Raw genomic sequence first — 15,924 nt, 5'->3', positions numbered from 1 at the left:
ATAGAAAATAATAGAAAATAAAATAAACAGCAACATTTTTTTAAACGAAAAAAGAATTTCTCCAAAAGAATGAATCATAACACTTGCGCATGCGTCAGAAGACATTTTAGCGCAGGGTTGCACCACAAGTACTGCTCGTTCGTTTGAACATCTGGTATAGTTTGTTCGATTCTCTAGAGAGTAATGCTCGGCGAGTCGTAGACAACAGCTTTCATCACATTATATAAGGAGTAAATATTTACGTATGAAAATCGAGATATTTATAGAGTTGGAAATATTTTCATACGGTATATACGGGCTCTGGAAAGTTATGTGGAACAATGTAATGCTGATACTATATACACATATACATGTGCATACATATTTTCCTAAATTGAGAGCATACAAATGGGACTTGTGTATTTTGACCAATATTAGCACTTAGTTGCCGTTTGTTTGGAATTCTATTTATGGGAAGCTTTACTTGGATGGCTTTTCTGAAGCTTGAAATTCAAATTTTCAAAAAAGGTGCGCCATCAGTTGAGTCGGTATAAAAATATTAAACAACAGTGAAAAAATAGATTACAGTTTAGGAATGCACTGTGATCTATACACTTCATTTAGTCCAGTTGAATCAAAGATCCCTAGTAAAGGTTAATGAAAGTGACATGTTATTTCACCAGTTTCGATGTCTCGACACCTTGACCCTTAATTCTTGTGAATGTGGGGTAATTAAACAGTATTGTGGGGTCCACAGCGAAGAACCTAAACTTTTTTCAGTAGAACATCGGCAAGATCATTACCACTAATGCCTTTATGCCGAGAGATCTGCGCTAATGAACTAGAATTATTCATGCCAATCGCATTTTGACACACTCCAGTTCTTTCTCTCAAGAAATCGCCAAGGATTTCTGAAGTAGACTTTTTTGTAAAAAAAAACAAAAACAAAAAACACAAAAGGAGTAGTCAAATCGAAGATCTGTGTGGACACTCAATATCACCTCTTCTGTCATAGATATCGAATGGCTAAGAACTTTTAATGCAGAAGCTGAAGAGTTTTATTCATGATAAATCGAGATATTATGTATTCAAGCTGTTAACTGTCGATGTTACATTATTTGATTTCATTTGAAAAAAAATATGCGTCAATGGTGGTTTTGCGCGACCAAAAATTAACTTTTTCGGTGTAAAGCGACTTACATAAAATTTTACAGAAATTACATTTTCAAATACTATTTAAATTACCTAAATATCCACATAACAGTTTAAATATTGACGCACACTGTAAATATTTACTAAATATTTAACCAAAAATTTTAATGTCATATCGCATTAATTTTTTTTCCAATCAGCTAAATAAATCTAATTTAAATAAATGTACATAAAATAATAAAAAAAACAACAATTAACAAAAAAAAAAATACTTTTGTCAATAAAAAATGTATAAAAGAATATATTAATACAAATTGATGGCAATCTATCATTCGTGATATCGCTCACATTGTAAACACCATCAAAATGTTCAGCAGTCACTCAGCTACCTTAAATTAAGAAAAAATTATATTTATGCATAAATTTAGTTTTTTACAAACGATGCACGATGTGAGTGTAACTCATTTACATAAATCAATAAAGCCTGACTGATATAATTAAAGTTGTTGATAAAAAGCTTATGAAAAAGAAAGCACAATTCAAATAAAAGCACAAAAAATGAATATACTAATTAACAGGAAATAAATGGATTTAATGCGATTAATAAAAAAACAAGCGACTAGTGACTATTTTAAAGTAACAAGCTTATTAGTTTAATGATAATATTGCGGATATTTAATTCATTTGATTTATTGTCCATATTATGGACAAAAAATTATTTCGAATATAAAAAATTGAGCTGTTAATAACCAAAGCTATTTGATGACATTAAATAAATATTAAAATATTAAGTTTGCCTTCAAATGAAAATAAACTGAGCAATATTTTTCATGCAGAAATAGCTGGAGTCGGGAAAAATGTTTTCTTTAAGGGGTTACACTTTTTTCAACAATTTTTTGCTCATATAGAAAATGAAACATTTTTTAAGAATCTTTTATTGTTACAAAAAAAAATCATTCGTCCCAGTCGAAGTGTTTCAGAATTTTATCTCAAAGACATGTTTAAAATTGCATGAAAATCGGTTGTGTAGTGCTCGAGATATTTTGCCACCGATTCGAAACGTGTTTAAAGGCGGCGCACTTAGCTTAGCTGGCATCGAGTGTACAAGTTCTCAAGGCTGTATCTCCGAAACTTTTACTAGAATCAACTTAATTACTTAGAAGAATATTGTAAAGGTGTTGTAGAATTTAATAAGCCAATAATAATTAGATTTTTTTAACCTGTAAACCCATGCAAGGTATTAAATAATTCAAGGAACACGGAATTTGGATCTCCACTGTTAAAAAAAAAGATCCCCCATAGCTGCGGTGATTACGTTTATGACCGGAAAGCAATTATCTAGTAGAAGAAAAGAGGTTAACTGAAAAGTCCAAGGCTTACTTTCAACATAGTTCCCTTCAAAAGTGATAGACTTATAATAGCGATCCGCCAAATTTTCGATACCTTTTTGTTTTTTTGGTTCGATTATTTCTTTCCTTCAAAATGGGTCTCAGTTTCGGCGATCACTTTGTCATTCGACGAAATTTTCTTCTTACTGGCATTAGTTTGAGATCTGAGAACAGAAAATGGTCGCTGGAGTGCATATATGGGCCATTTCATGGAATTTTTGCTGTCGATTACACTGACTGGTGCGTTAAATACCACTTTATTTTTTTTTCAAATGCGGAAGTTTTTCGGCGATTTTGTCCTCCAAACAGTCCAATAACGCTATGTGATAGTTGCTGCAGATTGTCCTTTCTTGTCAATAAAAATTATTCTGCGCGCATCCGAAAATGCGTACACCATAACCTTGCCAGCCATCTGTTGCGATCTACTACGCTTTGAAACGGATTCGTCAAAAATCGACATAAATACTCGGGTTTATAACACTTGAGCATCTCCTAACACTGCTCCGAATCATCAACTCGTCGTTTTTTTTTTTTTTTGGTCAGAAGTAACCTCGTGCGGCACCCATGACTTTAGAGTGCCTGATATCTTAAACAGCTTCCTTTTACGGTCAACCGAAATTATTTGGTGAACTTTTTTGATGTTTTTTATGCCTCCTTTGGGCATACATTGCGTTCGCCGTCTTTGGTGCTAATTTGACTACGTCTAAAGTTAGCACTATTCTATTTCCTAAGGATATTATAGTTTTTGTGGTTTACGGTTTCCCTTTTTCAAGTACTCAAACAAATTTAAAAAATTATTTCAGAAAAAATTGGAGGAAATTTGTTTGAAAATAAACTGATGAAGCTGATTGCTGAGCGGCTACATTTTGAAAGGTTGTAACTCAAAAACTATTTGAGATATCGATTTTAGAGTAGTTTTTTTTTTTTTTTTTTTTTTTGTGAAGATATAAGCTTTTTAAATATAAAACATAAAATTTACCTTTTTAATTTTACACGGGTCACACTTAATCCAGACTAACAGACTTCTCAACAGCTAAATCAGGTAGACAATGAGTAAGTTTATAATAATAATGTAAGAATGAGCACTCCAAGTGCAAATAAAACGAAATCATGTCAGCAAACAAAGTGCCAGACATGCCTACATGAGTAAATATATACGTAAGTATGTATGTATGCACAACAATAGCGGTCAAAACAAAACTTACTGAACTGAATTCTATATTCGCAAAGCATATGGTCAATTCTAAAAGCAAGCACCATATACAATGTGTTATATGAATGAACATGTATGTATGTATGTATGTATGTATGTGTAAATTGAGTGCATTGTTGTTTGATTTGATTCAATTTGAATTTTGATAGTCACAGCGAAATACAATATGTTCGTTCTTCTTATAATTGGAGTGTATGTGGCTGTGTACATATGTAAATATATGTAGGCTAGACGCTCACAGCCGTTGCATAAGTGCTTCTGATGACCTTCAACTACTTAACAAAAGCGAAGTAGACAAATGTATGTGTATGTTTGTATATATTACATATATGGTAAGTATATATTCGCAATCGGACATAGGTTTGAGTGTTTATGCGAATAAAAGCTTGCTAACACTGTTCAGTGGCCTAATTTAAAGTGAGCGAAAGATTATAAATACACACACAACAATCACGCCAGCTTGTATACAAACATACGTAATAAGCCACACATCAATCGAGTCTTGAGTACAAACGCTTTTAAGCATTCTACATTTGGACATTAGCATGTGGAAGTAAGCGGATTTTTTTATATGGTAAAAAAATTTGTCACGATTTTCCACGCCTATTCGATATGTGTTCGCATGATAGACTAAAATTGTTCAAATATATGTATGTGTCTAAATACACTTGTGTTCAAAGAAGACTACGTGCCTTTTGCCACAAAAGGCATCACAACACTAATGTAAAATTAAGTATTTACATTATAAAGTTTTGCTGACAGTGTCAGATAATGCATATCATGTGACGAAATTCAAGCAATCATAAAGATATTATATTAGCTGACTGAATATTCTTAGAAAGTAATTACGTGCGGCTATTGTGAAATGGTGACATGACGGCGAATGTGAAGTTGTGTGACATTTTATTGCAGCAACAAAAATGCAATCTAATTCAAAGATAAATCGAAAAACTGTGTATAATTTAAAAAATACGGAGAAACGGAGAATTAAAAAAGTTGCTGAAAAAGACTTCGATATTATAAAAGGGGTTATGAAAGAGGTGCCTACTCTTGAGAAGCTAGTTTCATTTTTCGGCGATTTCGTCCTTCAAACCGTCTAATAATGCTATGTAATAGTCGCTGTAGATAGTCCTTCGTATTTCAAGGTAGTTAATAAAAATTAATCCATGCGCATCCCTAAATACAGACGCCATAACCTTGCCAGCCGACTGTTTCGTGTGCAGACCACCCGAGTGACTGCCAGTTGGATTTCGAAGTGAAATGCGTAGCCATGTTTCATCCATTGTCACATATCGATGCAAAAACTCGGTTTATTACGTGTGAACAACTGTAACCACTGCTTCGAATTATCAAGTCGTTTTTCTTTTTGGTCAAAAGTGAGCACGCGGAGCACCCACTTTGCACAGAGTTTTCTAATACCCAAATATACGTGAATGATATGGTTTAAACAGTCAGTTAATAACTTGAGAGTGTCTGCTATCGCAAACAACTACACTTTACCGTCATTCAAAATTGTTTTGTGAACTTTTTGATGCTTTCGATGTTTTCGTTACCGTCTTCAGTGCTCATTCCACCACGTCTAAACTTAGCATACCATTGATGGTTTATCGCCCTGAAGTTATGTTCAAAATGTCGTAATCAAGCTATGTTTTTGCTTCAACTGTATTTTTTCCTTTCAAAAAGCAATATTTTTTAAACACATGAAATTCCTTTTCATCCACGTTTTGTGAACTAGCAAAACTTGTTTCACTCAAAATGATATAATTCACTAACTAATGATCCGACAGCTGTCAAGTTTATACAAGCGCCTTTGAAAGGTTAGAACTAACTAAAACTCATGGATTTAGGTTCACAAGCGCCATCTATGTGTCAAGACCTTATCCTTTCAATTGACCTATTGGACTGACTAAATGATCTAAACGATAAATCCCTAGCTCTTTGATTACACAGATTTCAATCAATTTGTAAGAAAGTTCTTCAGTGTTCTCCATGCCTTAAATCTAAAAGAATTGTTTGCGTTTAAGCACAGTTAAGTCCAACGATCTTGTTTGGTTCCGGTTTGAGCGCCTTGCACTTGAACTCCGCTTTTCGACAAACCATTGGCCCCAGAATAATATTTTCCAATTATTATAGCTCTGTCTCTAATACTTTACAAAAATTTTGAGTACAAATGAACTTATTTCCAGTTTTTTAAAGCATCATGGCGTTAATTTTTGTTTACGATGTAATTAAAATTTCGATTGCTCAAGCCAAGCAATAAAACTTATTAAGGCGCGAGGAAAAAAAATACTGAGCACATTTGTTTTATCATTTTCGTTTTTAAGATTAACAGCACATTCAAATGCATAAACAAAAAAGTTAATTTTTAATTTCTTTTTCATTACAACAAATACTACACAGCCATATGTATGTACACGTGCACACACACTTTTTGTGAGCGCTTACGTACTTGAAAAAAGAAGAATCCACTTTGGCGACTTAAATGATATGCAGTATGAATTCGTATACAACGACAAGCAAAAACAACAAAAAAAAATTTAATAAAATAAAGCCAGTAGTAACAACCGAGCCATATGACGGCGGTAATGACAACCAAAACAAACAGAACAATAACAACTACAGCGATCCCACTGATATCGACAATGATTTCAATGTCAACGGGTGAATAAAACAGAAATCAGACGCAGATAGGCAACAACAAGCATACATACTATAGATTCAGATATTGCTTGTATATACAAATATACATATGTACATATATCGTCACCTAAAATGTAAAATACCGTAACATCACTTTTCATAAGTTTACAGGCGAAAGAAATTGAAACCACTCATATTGAAACAAAATATGAGTTTTGGTTAAAAAATGGCTATAAAGTGGTCATTATATCTGACTACCATTTTCTAGATTTTTTATGATACGTAGTTTTGCATTTAAGGTGACGATATACATATACATATCTATTGTTATGTTAATTATGAATGCAAATGCGACGATGACAAAGTAAAATTGAAAAATTTTAAATTTTATGACAAAGCAATGCAAATTTTAGAAATCAAAACAAAAAAATTCCACAATCTTAAATGCAGATTTTAATTCGATAAGGGGCAATTATGAAATATAAACACTCATTAATATGCAGACAAATTATTGATTTTTAAGAAAAGAATAACAAAGAGGCACACACAAACACCCACGGGCAATAAATGCATTCGGTAGCAAAAATTTGCACTAAAACGAAAAAAAACAAGAAAAGCGGCATGTGCCACAGCAATCAGTTACAATGAAACAAGCTGCGAGCGAAGACAGCTGTTCTGGGCTGCAACATCGCCGCACATACCTCATACCGCGTTACCAAGCGAGTTCAACGAAAATCGCAAATAAATGTGTAAAACAACCGAGCAATGAACGCTTGAAAAGGGCAGAGACAGAGGTCTCTCGAAAGGGGTAAACATAAGACCGTGGTCACATAGCAGACAGGAATGCTCAAAGCTACACACCTCCAGTTGATGTACACATGTATATGTATACCCACGGAGAAGATCGAACTCAAGGCGGCAGGGGTTACATACCATATATAATACTTTGTAACTCGCTGCTAGCGAGCGCAAAAGGCAAAGGTAACCAGCTGATAATAGGGTTGTTTGTGTTGCAGTTTAGTGCTAACAAACATTCACTGCGTGCAAGCACTCAAAGCTGTCATTGCACTGAGACTGACAGTTGTTCATTGACAGTTGCAAATGAGCACGAGAGGCAGTGCCAGAGAGAGAGAGAGGAAGAGCATGTACGGCAGAGCACGCGTATAACTGGTGGGTAGGCGATTAAGCGCAGGCGCCAGCAAGAGAATATAAACAAAGTAAATTTAAGTGACACTAACGACAGCCAGACAGTGCGCTCAGCTACAGACTTACAAACATGAACTTATAATATAAACGACTGTTGTGGGTGAAATCGACGTCCATGAAACCGCAGATAAATATCGCGAATGTTACAAATTTCACTTCCCAATGAGGCACAGCCATATACATATACATTTGTATAAGTATGTGTATTTATATTATAATGACATTGATGTGCGGAGGCGGAGGTTTGGAACGAAGAAGTCTACCATGACACTGCAATTATGGTGCTTTGGCATTTAGTCAGCATTAATTACAAAGTATGACATTTGCATTTTCTGCTCATGTAACTGCTAGAGGTTAATAATGCCTAAGCTGGAAGCAACAATTAAATGTTAAAATTTTCTTACATTGTAGGTCACTTCCTCTCTCTTAAGGCTTATAATATTTGATTGAGAAACTTTTATTCTGCCAGCTGCTTATTAAAATTACATAAGATATTTTTTTTATTACTCGTTACTTTCGACTTATCATGACATCTTTCTGTAACCTGTCATACAGGTTATCATATGTATGATAAGCTTTAATCCAGAAAACCAATGATGTTATAAATTAGTAACAGAAGCCGCAAAAATGTTTAGTTTTCCCTTAAATAGGGTTGCACAGCGATTTTCGTGTAGAATTGACTACCGAACCAGTTCAAGAAATACTCAAATTGTTAAAAACGATACACAACGAAGTTTCCGAAAGCCTAGACAAACAGATCAGGTTGAGACGCAATGCCTTACGGGCGTGCAGGATCGGTAAGCTTAGCCACACGGTATCGAAAAGACTGTAGGACGGTTGTTAGCCTAGTGTTAACATATGAGAGACATGTGAGTATTGTTAACGATGACACATGTAAAAAGTAGGCACGAGAGAGACGCTAGAATACCTCCTCTGCAATGCCTGGTCTTACCTAGATAACTAGGAGCTTCCTAGTTCAAGGAATTGGATGAAGTAACAAAATTAGGTATCAAGTATCTGCTAAACTTCACCAAACGTGTGCATTGAGCATAACAAAACACCTGTGGGTCTATGTATGGCGTGGCAGTCAGCCAGTGCAGCTTAACCTAACATAAATTCAGGGAGTTATAAAGTGACTTCACTTATTTGAACCAAAATCTTACAAAATTGAATAGTTAAGTGAGTTAATCTAAGTAGATTTTAGCCGTGTGATCACGTGTTATAATTTTGGCGACAGAAAATATAGAATTTTTTTTATGAAACCTGAGTAAAATATACCTGTTCAACAGAGTATCTGATAAAAACAAGTTAACACAAATATACATATGTATATGGCCAGTTATCTCTATAGCTTAGCCAAAAGGGAGAGTCATATGTTAAATATATGTGTTTTAAGCACACAAAGTGATCACGTGCAATTAAATAATTTTTGCGTGAAACGAACGTTTAGGTTGACTGAACGCTGACAGCAAAACAATTTCTCATCCTTAGCAAGATTTATTCGTACAAGATACCCACCATAGATTTCCATATTTGCGCGGCAAATTCTTATACATTATAAATGTAAATAACAATTCCGTTAACGTTTGCATTGCCGTTAAAGTGTTCAGGTATTTACACTTAATAATAAACAAGCTTAAGTGTTTAAATTTGGATTTTTCACGAATGCTTATTTATTATTTCAATTTACGAGGAAATAATCGGAAATGGAACACACGCAAAAAATTCAACTGCGTATGACGCTCGCAACAGCTAAAACGTTGCTGTGTGAATTGACTGTCTGGTTAATGTGATTTGCGTGGAATTGTTAACATTTTGTGGAAATATTTAATAGAATTTATTTATTTACACTTCAACAATTTTTTATTTTCCAAGATTTGGTAGAGACGTGTTTACTAATGATGACTTCAAAGAGCTTCAGTTAACACAATTCTATACTATGCTAATTTAATACAGATCAAGAAGAGGCGTTAATTACTAAACTCACTCTGCATCAGTTTGAAATGAATATTTACCCTTAATGTGAAAAGTGCAAGAGAGAAGGAGAAAGTGTGATTTTTATAATTTAACCAAGCATCAAAAACCGAAATTAGTTAAAAGATTTTTTGGATTGTAATATGTGGTCTGATTATGGTATTCCTTTACTTCTTTTATATATATATATATAATATTATATATATTATATTTTTCAAAGTTCTTTAGAAGTATGTATATCATATCATGCCATATATCTCTTTAAGTATCAGTCACATTTATCAAATTCTGATCGATCTTCTCTTATCTAGATGTACTGTTATATAACAAATGGATAATCTTGCAATTCTGAAACCCCCAACAAAAGACAGGCAAAGTTTGTCGTATTAGAAATATGCTATAATTGAAAAATCACTACTTTTAGAAACTATTTTTGAACAACTATTCAACCTATTGGATCGGTTGGGATTTGACCCCAAAACTATAACCGTTTTTGTACAATTATTCAAGCTGTTGGATCGGTTGGGATTTGACCCCAAAACTATAACTCATAAAATTCGGAAAAACACGTATATTTTTTAAATTACAATAATACCTTTTGAAAAAAGTAGAAAACTTTCACTATAGATAATCTTTTATCAATCAATGAACTCTCCATCTGACAAATGTCTCATTATAATGGAAACAAAACAGCAAGGCACGTGGAGCGCATTAAGCCTATAATTGACCTCAAGTAAAAACGATAAGAACAGTGTTCAATCATAAAACGGTACATTTGCCTCCTTAATTTAGACTTAACTTCTAAGTAGAAAAACGTGACAAAGTGTAGATAATTAAATGACTCACTTAGAAATTAACCAGATATGGTCTTATCCACTGACCACAGCTTTATAGATTTACTAATTGTATCACGAGCATTGAGACTAAAGCCATAGCCAGACTGGAATTTTACCAATTCACAGAAAATACTAGATTTATTTAAAGCAGTACTTATAAATTCACTTAATTACCACAATTTACTTAAAATTTCCAGAAACTAATGCTAAAACCGCGATAAATCTACATATTTCCAAACGAGATATAAACTAAACAAAAAATAAACGAAAGAACGCGAAATAGCAACCGAAAAATTCACCATCAAACGAACAAATTTACTAGAAACAATTCGAAAAATAATCAACAACCAGTTTTGGCGAAATACACACCAAATATCGAGCGGCAGTACCATACTCAGCGGTTTTTAAGTTAACACAAATTGGCGGGGCGTCTACAAAGATTTCGGACAAAGCAGCGAAAGGTGGCAAAGATATCTACTTACTTAGTATATATGAGTTTAAAATGAAAAACGTACTATGTTTGGCACAAAATCCGCCCTTAGGTGAGGTGTGGAGGCACGGTATATCGTCGAATTTGGAAATATACTGCGCTCCGAAAACGGTTTTACTTGTACTCTTTCGCTCATATTCGTAAGCAACAAAACATATTGCGAACGAGACGAAAATTTTTAACAAAAACCACGTAAAGAATTAAGTAAAAAGCAACAGAAGACTTAAAAAAAATTGCTAAAACTTAACACAAGCTTTAGCAGCAGCTGGCAGAGAGAACGAATTGTTAACGTCATTATAAAAAGTTAAGAAGCGGGCACATGTGCATGATGAAAAAAATAGAAATAATCAAAAAAGCAGTTTGCTAAGTGCGAAGTTGGAAATAAAATGAAGCAAAATGAGTTAGGAGATGTTATATATATATACGTGTATGTATACGTGTATGTATACGTGTATGTATATATATTCATCTTTTGAAATCGTTTGCGAAATCTAAAAGCACAAAATGTTGAACAATTCATATAACTCCGCAAGAATAAATAAGAATGTTGTTAAATAAAGTAGAATTGTGGAGAATTCGTAACCTAAAAATGTTAACAAACTTATTATTTTTTTTTTCGGTGAATTCGTTTTGATGACAACATTCTGGTTTTACCTCTGTTTTTGAAATCTCGATCTGAAATTTTGCACAAATTCTTGTATAGAAAATTTTCTTATATGACAGGCTCTATTCACGAAATTTGGCAACGACGCAAACTCCGAACAAATTGTTCAGATCCAATAACTTTGTCAAATAGTTGCCGTATGATCGTTCAACAAAATCCAGTTTCTCAAAATTTGGCATAAATTAATATCCAAATTGTTCAGATCAACCACGCAACGATTACAATTCTTATGGCGCCGTGATCAATGGGTATTGACGGATGGAGGGTATCATCAGGATCAAAAAAAAATGTATACACATACAAAAGACTTAAAGTTTTTTTGATATTTGTATTTTTAAGTTCAAAAATGTGTAATAGTAGTTTAATTTAATTTTTTCTGCTACCATTGCTTCCAAACCGTCAAATCGTGGCGCCAAAAGAATCGTAATTTTAACCGGAACACTACAGATTTAGCTGTATTACAAACTGACCGATTAACATCTTTTATAGATTAAGTTCTTTTATAGATTTTTTTATAATTGTTGTTAAAGCTGAAATCAACGTTTTTTAATTTGCATATATATTTTTGCTATTGTGCTGTCGTTTTCCTCCCTATCAATTTGTTATTAAAACTGAACCGTACCTTATAAATTAAACATATTCATCCCACGTTGCTTTCTCTCGAATATTTTCCTTTTGAAACACGTATTGTTCTCCAATAGCTTTGCGGTTTTTTCTACTTCATAACACGTTTTTATTAATTAATATTAAAACAACAACTTTGTTTAAACTTTCACTGTTTTGCTTACTTTTTAAACTTTTTGTTTCACATTTTCACACTTGAAGTATAATTCGAAATATATTTATATATGGCAAACACTTTAATTTGTGTATTTTGCATTCACTGTGTGCTAGTATATTTTCAAAATTGACCAAAACATTTTTTTTTTTTATAAATATATACCTTTTTGGTTCTTTTATTTTAATATTTCTATTTAGTTTTATTAAAAATTTTCACTTGCATATAACTTTTATGATTAATTTCACTGTTTAATATTAAATATTTGTTGTAATTCCAATTTAATTATGCTGTTTGTTTTGATTATTTGAATACTTAATCAGCTTTTGATGCTTTTATTGGCCTTCAAATTTTATTGCATATTTTATTATGCTGCAAATTTGTGTTGCTGCGCATATCCATACATACATATTTTTATTATGTATGTATATTACACATCTACCACTGCCACTGTTGCTAACGTTCGCTTTGTAGTGCACGTTTGTTGTTTTTCTTTTAATATTCACGCTATCTGCTTTGATCGCCGCTTCTTGGGTGTTGCAAAAAACGCTTTCTCTCTGCACTTTGTAATGATTTTCACCTCTCATTTGCTGAGCACGCGACTTTTTTATTGGATTTTCAACTGACTTTTATTAATGCTTTTGTTTTGTTTGGCACTTTCTTTGCACACACACATTATCTTCGTACCGACTTGTTTCGCGTCACATTCACCTCACTTTCTATATTTTATTTATTTCGTTTTTTTTTTCAATTTTTGTATTTTCGAGCTCTATTGCCACTTCAAGTTGTCGGCCGTTTTGTCGATAAAACCGACAACAACAAATTCAAAACACTGTTGACTTGAGGTTGCGCAAAAACGGCAGAAAAAAAACAAAAACGACGGACGAGCAACAAACAAATGGTATCTATGAGATACTTTCAAAATGCGAACACGTCAAGCAATAGGTTTTCAACTCGATTTCAGCTTCTATACGCCGCGCCGATGAAGCAATACAAAAATTGGGCAATGCGATTTTGATACGAGTATGGGTTGGTTGGTTGGTTGGTTGGTTACAGCCGTGAGTTGGCTGACTGGTTGCTTGTTTCGCTGGTTATTTGCCCGATTTGCCACTTTGCGCTGGCAACTTCTATGCGAACACGAACACAGGCAGGCGTCGTACTGTAGCCACATATATTATATAGATATGTATATACGTGTGTAGTGATGTATAACTGGGAAATACGCGCGCACACCTGCACCTGTATGCCGCACACACGCACACCAGCGCAGTTGCTGCTGCTGCCGCAAAGAAGAAGAAGCACACGTTTCGTCAACGAATTTTGCGAACATTCGTTGGCGCTGTCGGGCGTTTGACCGCAAATAAATTGTGGTTAATGCTTATTTACTTTCATCACTGCAATTATTTTCGTTTTCACCGCTCACGAAATGCACACACACACACTTGCTTATGTGCGTTCTCTATTGTAAAGCAATTTCCAACTTGGAATTCACACTGCCTTGCGAATAACTTTTAATAACAAATATGTATGTATTTTGTTGCTTTTAACTTAAGCACAAGCGAAATCTACACACTCGCCAATATACAATGTATCGTAACGTATACAATCGCCTATTTAAACGAATTGAAGTAATCGCGCGCAGCACGCTCTCTCAGCAACACAGCCAGAGTAGTGTATTTCGTTGGTGATTCGCGCTCTTCACCACAGCACTTCGCGTACACACGCATTCGTTCACTTCACATATGCGCCATTGCTGTTGTTGTTGTTGCTACTTGGCACGTATCAAACGACATCGACTTTTCATTACTTTGCACTCGGGTTTCGTGTTGCTGTTGTTATTGGCAAATTTTTGTTGAGATTTATTTTTTTCCTGCAACACTTTTGCAAAATCTAGCTGCCACACAAATCAGCTGCTGTTGGCTAAAACAAAATCACTTTTCATCAAACCATCTCAAGCGATTTTGCACTAGAATAGGAAGAATAACCGTACCGTTCAATATTACACTTGAGACGCGTTTTAACTGCGTAGTCTCACGATTTACTTACGGAGCAGCCGCACACTAAAAGAGTAACTTTTCGACTGAATATTTTCGAGCCAGCAGTAATCGCACGGCCAGCGATGAATTTCAACGTTCCATGTTGTTGTACAGCGAACGCTGCGACCGCTGCGCCGCTGCTGTTACTTGCTTTGGTGTTGCTGTGGCTGCTGCTGCTGCTGCTGCCCACTTTGCTGCACTCCCACCACTCCCCATTAAACACACACTGTTGACTACCCAGCAACGGCCTTCGGAGCTGCGCTCACTCACTCACTTACTCGCCCGTTCGGTTTGCTCGTGCCCATACTATATAACGAAAGCGTATGAATAAGTGCGCTCGGCGGTTTGTTGATTCATGGATTTTTCTTTTAGCACATACAGCACACTTTGTGTTATTTGTAGTTGACTTTATATTTATTAAGCGTTTGTGTGTGTGTGTGTGACTTTGTTAAATTTATTACTCACCGTAGATACTTTGCTCTTAGCATCCACTCAACTTTGTTGCGGTACGCATTTATTATATTTGTATCTTTTTGCGTTTACCTCACACTCAAACACAATGTCTCTCTTACTCTCTCTCTGTGCTTTATTTATTTGCAAGCAGTTTTGTCATTTCCTTTATTTTGGCATATGCTTTGTTTTGCCTCTGCATCCCTTCTTAAACGCAAAACAAAGCCGTATACAATGCGTAATTATTAAGATATTGAATGCGCTCATAAAGGTGTAAATGCAGTTGTAGTTGTGCTGCGCCATATGTTTGCGCCTTCAGTATGCGCTCTCACACAGCATATATTCTCCGCTCTCCTTTAAACAGCAAGCGAAATGTTTGTTTATTTCTGCTCCACCTTTTTGAGACGAGTTTTCGCAAACATTTCTTAGATCGTATAACAGTTTCTGTTTTCGCAACATACAGTTATATGTTGCAGCAACATGTTGCGTTGCGAATATTTGCAATAGGGCAGTGTGATTTGTTTACAGAAGTGGACGAAAACGTAGGTTGTTCACATTTCTGAGACCGATTTGAAAAACACGTGTGATCTGAAATCTTTTTATTCGGTATTGGAAAGCCATTTAAGGGGTGTTTTAGAGCTTTTTGTATACAAAAATTTTCTGAAATTTTGTCAGTTGAATTGACATATTGGTTGCGGTATACGGTATGAACCGAGAGTGAAGATCATTTTATTCGATTTATGAAGGAAGATTTCAATTATTTTTGATATTACCTAGCACAGATTTATGATATTCTAAGAAGGTCGTGGCTAACTCATGGCGTCAGAATGGATAAAAACACTCAAGCTCTGAGAGCATTCGGCGCAGTACCCGCCGGAGGAAGCAGAGGAGAAGGAAGACGTCCACTTCGATCAGGTGGAGAAAGACCTGGCTACACTTGGAATCTCCAAACAGCAAAATGGAAGAAGGACTGGGTGTCTACGTCTATGAAGAAGAAGATTTTGAGAAAACTCCATTCTAAAGTCAATCGGAAGGAATATGATGGAATTAAATTGAGATGTGCACTGCGTCCTGAGTTTTATTGTTGCCTCTTTCACAAGGGTTCACATAGGCAGTAC

At 34.7% G+C, this 15,924-nt stretch overlaps 1 protein-coding gene across 1 annotated transcript in view; it reads right to left on the bottom strand.

Moving 5' to 3' along the window:
• Nucleotides 1-12,430, bottom strand: part of LOC108970156 — a 245,029-nt gene extending 232,599 nt beyond the window's left edge. Inside the window, exon 1 of the mRNA XM_018935357.1 lies at nucleotides 12,165-12,430. The gene's annotated coding sequence lies outside the window, so the exon portion shown is untranslated. The remainder of the gene's footprint in view (nucleotides 1-12,164) is intronic.
• Nucleotides 12,431-15,924: the final 3,494 nt, after the last annotated feature.

Source organism: Bactrocera latifrons, unplaced genomic scaffold (genome assembly GCF_001853355.1).
Source record: "Bactrocera latifrons isolate USDA-ARS-PBARC rearing strain unplaced genomic scaffold, ASM185335v1 scaffold_287, whole genome shotgun sequence".
Lineage (NCBI taxonomy): Eukaryota > Metazoa > Arthropoda > Insecta > Diptera > Tephritidae > Bactrocera > Bactrocera latifrons.
The sequence above is the reverse complement of the archived record's forward strand: the minus strand, read 5'-3'. Positions and strand labels throughout refer to the sequence as shown.